The sequence below is a fragment of the Rutidosis leptorrhynchoides genome, chromosome 6 (assembly GCF_046630445.1).
Source record: "Rutidosis leptorrhynchoides isolate AG116_Rl617_1_P2 chromosome 6, CSIRO_AGI_Rlap_v1, whole genome shotgun sequence".
In the NCBI taxonomy this organism is placed as follows: Eukaryota; Viridiplantae; Streptophyta; class Magnoliopsida; order Asterales; family Asteraceae; genus Rutidosis; species Rutidosis leptorrhynchoides.
Genome location: NC_092338.1, coordinates 138,109,213 through 138,114,579, shown reverse-complemented (window position 1 = coordinate 138,114,579; position 5,367 = coordinate 138,109,213). Strand labels below are relative to the sequence as shown.

Genomic DNA, 5,367 nt, shown 5'->3' with positions numbered 1-5,367 from the left:
CAAGGTTAAGGTTATTAGAATGGGGGTTCAAAAGGGGTTTGGATAATGTTAATGCTTTTAGAAATTAATGGTAACCATCCTTGACAGTTTTCTTTTGTCAAAATTTGTTCAGATTGAAACGTGTCAAAGTGATTGCGGTTAAAATGGGTTAAAAGCAGTTTCGGGTTAAACGGGTCAAAACTAATTTACGTCAGTACGGGTCAAATTTGTCTCAGTTTAAGACGGGTCAAAATTAGTTAAGGTTGAAACTGGTCAAAATTAGTTCTTGTCGAAACGAGTCTAAATTATTTCAGGTTGAAACAGGTCATTTTAGAATGGGTCAGACTGCATCAACTCATATTGACTCAGAAACACTTTGGATTCCCTTTTAAAATGTTTTAAAAATAGTTTATGCTTTAGTTAAAATTTCAAATTCAAAAACAATATTATACTACAATGGTTATCATTAAGTTATATAATATTATTCAGGAGGTTAGACATAAAAACACCTATATTAGCATGTTTGACTTTATCCATCCATTTGACTCGCTCTATTATCATTATGAGATTAACCCCAAATCAAGTCGAGCTAATTGTATGCAAATGAGTTTAAATTACCCAACAATAAATTTGATAAATTAACTAACTATTGTAATGTTTTTTCACAAGACTATTGTAACTAAATTTGATAAATTGACTCGCCTTAGAAGACGAAATCTGGCGATTAGTAAAGATTAAAAAGATGGTGTTATTCACAAACGATTAGCAAAACATCATACACTGTAAAAGGCTTTCTGAAAATGTGTGTTACCAATCCATCCTTACTATGCGCAAGGTAAGATGATCATATATTCAGATTTTTATGTAATATTCACACATCTGTTCCAAAAATACAGGATTTAATTTCATCATTATAATGCAGGTATAGAACCAGTCACATAAATGTTAGTAAATCCTATATTACACGAGGTCTAGAAGATACCGCAAGGGAATAGTTTGGAGGTTCTTTGTGATATTTTGAGATCGGGTGGTCTTCAGGGTGAGAAATATGAGCATCAACCGGACATGTTTTTTTGCAGCTGATGATCTTGAATATGAGGTTATTAATTACGTTCATATTTTGTTGACGAACGGGGTATAGAGTCATTTGGGTGGCAATTTTCACCCATTAACTTACGAGTCGGTCATTTTAGGTCAATTTTTTTACATTACAGTTAAATTGAAAAGAATTGCAAAAAAAAAAAAAAAAAGAACAGGACTGTTAGTTGAAAGTCACTCTTAAGTAGTATTAAATTAATAGTACTTCCTACTATTTTTTCTATAAAAAACTTTTATGATTATCGAATTTGAAATATGGATAAGTACTTTCTAATTATATTTAACATTGTGTTCAAGCTTTTCTGTTAACAATCAACCCACTCACCACCCATTTTACTCGCTCTTTGTAATTATTATATTTAATGTAGTTTAATATTTTTCCACTTTCTAAGTTAGTAATTAGAACCTATTTAATGCATGCTGTTTTTCCTTCTGAACGTCTTGGCATGGTGACTTTCAGGGTCGCTCTAGAAAGCATCTTTAACAAGTAATCTCAGGAATATTTATGTTTATTGTCTAGACTAGAGGTGTCAATTTTGACCCATTGGAGCTCATCTTACTGGATTATCAAGGTTATATCTTGCTGGAATGTCTCTGAAATCAAAGGTTATGTCAACTACCATTAGAGCTGCCTTCACATCCAAAGTGATTTCCAGGTTCATTTTATTTGTTGCAGTGTTGAATTTAACAGTCAAGTTGTCCATTATTGGTTTAATGATGCTTTTTTGACCATAAAAAGTCATAGTCTCAAGTTGCCCATTATTGGTTTAATGATGCTTTTTTGACCATAAAAAGTCATAGTCTCAGTTTATGGGAGATTGCTTATGGTTGTATGTGTTATGTTGTTATTATGATGGCCTTGGCTTTTCTTATGGAATTTACCATGTTAGCAGATCATAAAAAGGCCAAGTTAATTAGTGACATTATTGTTTTTAAATGGAGTTTCTCTTTATTGATGTCTGAAAATGGCCCCTAAAATAGCCTACAATTCATTAGTTATTACGGGTCCAATTATTTCATTACTTTGGGCTGTATAGACATTATGGTTTGGTTTAGCGAAATTCAGCTCATAGGTCAAGGATTAAGAAAAAGACTAGATCGAATTTGGGCCAGTTCTTTAAAAGGGGGTATGAGTGGGCCGGTGCAATTCATTTTGTGTGGGCCAACCGTATTATAATTGTTATAAGGCTGCGTCCATATGAACAAGTGTTGAATATTCATGTCGTGGGCCGGTTTTATAGTTTTGGTAATAGATTGGGCTCCTATGCTATTTATTACAATTGGGCCAATTATGAGTGGGTTATCCAATTGTTGCTGTTATTTGAGATGGGTCACTTGGGCTTTGGCAAATGTACGAGACAACTCATACTTTTAAGACCAAAAGAAGGATGCAAATTATTAATTATGGAACAAACTTGAAGCATATATTGACTATCTTGTATTATGTTTTGTGGTATTATTTTATTTGTATGCTCCAATATTTTTATGATTGTAGAACTTGGAACGTTCACTAATTCGCCGCATTAGTTTGTTTTGGTCATTCGTTTTGTCATCATGGTGTCATTTGTAAAAGTGTTTCCCGCGTTCACTAAAAACTCCATGTAAGCCCGTTTGTAAGCCCGTTGTAGTTGTACCTTTATATTCTCTAATAGATTTTTTCGAGGCAAAGTCCCCTTATCCTAAAAATTTTTTTGACCCATTTACGAATATGCTGCATATGTTTATACTATTAAGATGATGGTTTATAGAAACTGTATTAGAATTCAACCTACATACAACATAAAGTTACCATGACACCCGTAGTATCATATATGACACGCATATTCACGAGTATGTGAAAATGCAATTTTACGACTTCCGTTCAATGGACGAGCTCATAAAACTGTTAACACATAACTTTTAATGTTATTTGCAGGGTTATAAGTTTGTAAAAACCGAAGGAATTCTTGACCAGTAGTTTAAAAATGCAGTATTCAAGGTTGGAAACTTGCTAATATCAAGTAAAGCAATAGCTTATATCTGGAATACATGGCCACCGCAGTCCTTTTACCTATTAATGCATTACTTATTACTTATTAGTCTAACATAGTAGTATATTTAGTTGAAGGTGGAAAATTTGACCTATTAACCTGTATTGGTAGTGAGAATAATTCAAGAAATGTAGTACATGAAGTCAATTCTTGTGATATGTTGATTCCTTTTTTTGGAGTTTGTACAACTGGTATCAACAACAAACAATACTGTACAAACAATAATGATTCTGAAAACTATTTTTTAGAGCTACCGTGCAACGCACGGGCTCTTAAAATCTAGTAATAGCATATAACACGAACAAATATAATATGCTGCACTACAACACACCACCATGGTTAACCAATCGTACAAGGGAATGGTACTCGCATTTCCCATCGGTGTTCATAACAACCGTTAGTGTACAATGACATATATCACTAACCCCTAGGTGGTATCGTAAGGCCAAACTTTAATCCCACCCGCTACGTGAAATGTGGTATCGAACGCCGAACTTAAATCCCACACCTCATGCCCACACACACACACACATGTTGATATGGTATAGAATGCCTGAACTTTAAACCCATATCACATGTCAACCCGATGTGGTATCGCACGCCTGAACTTGAGTCCCACATCGAATTTTGTACAAATAAATACATTACATACACACATGTATAATTATTCCACTCACCTTATCACTTCGGTGATGATTTAGCACTTCCATAAGCTTCAAAGCAAAGTACCTAATACATTAAGTACCTAATCAGCACATAAACTAGTTGGACTAGACACCGGTACTTAACACTTGTGCATTTAATGACCCAATTGCATTAAATGGCCCATTTACACCAAAACCGCCCATTCAAGGTCAAGACTTATCATTAATCACTAAAAGCTAGTGATTAAAGTCCAATAACACCAACTAACCCAATTTAGGGTATTTTCATACCCATCTTGCCCAACTAGGTCAACCATTACCCATTTGACTCATTTTAACATCAAGACTCACAATTGGGTCAAACTTGAACCCATTAACAATTCTTTCACTAACACATATGTATGTTAATGATTGAACAACACATTTAACACTTACAAACCCCAATTTAGATGACCAACCCTAGATTACAAACCTTAGGGTTTTCATACATCAAGTTTAACCAAATTCACCCATTTAACCCTAAAATGGGTCTTATAAGCTTTAAATGAACAAACCCTAGCTATAAATCAAATTGAACTCGAAATTCAGAGTTAAAACTTACCAACACTATCAAAACGTAGCTAGAGATGTAGGGACAACTCTAAAACTCGGACTCGGGCAAGATTTGGTCTTCTTCTTCCCCAAAGTGAGATCTCTCACTCTAAAACTCTAACTCTCTCTCTAGAATTTAATTGGTGTAGGTGAAAGAGTGTTTAATGAGTTGAGGATAAGCTTGTATCATTTTTTAAGTCCTTAAACCGTTCACCAAGTGAAAAGAACAAAACACCCAAAAAGATACCCTTAAAAACGGGTTAAAATGGTTAGTTCAGCGACTTTGTCGAGTCTCGCAACACCCTGTCGCGTTATGCGATGACTCAGACGCAATAAAATGATAGAAGTGGGGGTTTCAAGATGTCGCATTTCAGTCAAACGTGACGCGTATCGCGACGAGCCCAAACGCGATACATTTAACCCGAACACAATAACTTGCCAGTTTGGTCCCATTTCCCACATTTAAATCATTTTGATCGACCACGGTTAAGATTTAAACATTCACAAGGTTAAAATACGCACCTTTGAACACGTATAAGGAAAACGGGATGTTATACTCCATACTTGGTTTGCTGCTCAAATTCATTGAGATAAACCAACACTTTTTCACCAGTTACTAGCTTAGCTACATCTTTCTCTGTCATTCTTTGTTTTCTAATAAAATTTCCATTCGTATCTACACAATTTCAAGTCATTATTAGCAATAATATTAGAAAAGCAAAAGTTCATTTTAGTAATAAAATACGAAAACTTACCTATTATCTCAACCTCCTCGTTATCATGTTCATTAAGTTGATTATTTTCTGCATTCAAAGTTGACTCAAAACGTTTTTCTTTAGAGGATGAGGATTGTTCATGGTTATAACTTGATGATGATGAGTTATCATGATCAGGAGCAAGAAAATGTCGAAATTGTATGTTAGTAAAAGACGATTGCTGGCTACAACATGCAAATGGTGTTTTAGACAAGGAAACTTGGGGATTAAATGTATGGAATTGTTTTTTAGACAAGGACATTTGTGAAT

General features: G+C 34.3%; 1 long non-coding RNA gene across 1 annotated transcript; it reads left to right on the top strand.

Moving 5' to 3' along the window:
* Nucleotides 1–936: 936 nt before the first annotated feature.
* LOC139856199 (uncharacterized) lies at nucleotides 937–3,257 on the top strand. Its single transcript, XR_011761707.1, has 3 exons — nucleotides 937–1,078; nucleotides 1,598–1,733; nucleotides 2,993–3,257. It is a non-coding gene; the product is annotated as an uncharacterized lncRNA (long non-coding RNA).
* The last annotated feature ends 2,110 nt before the right edge of the window (nucleotides 3,258–5,367 follow it).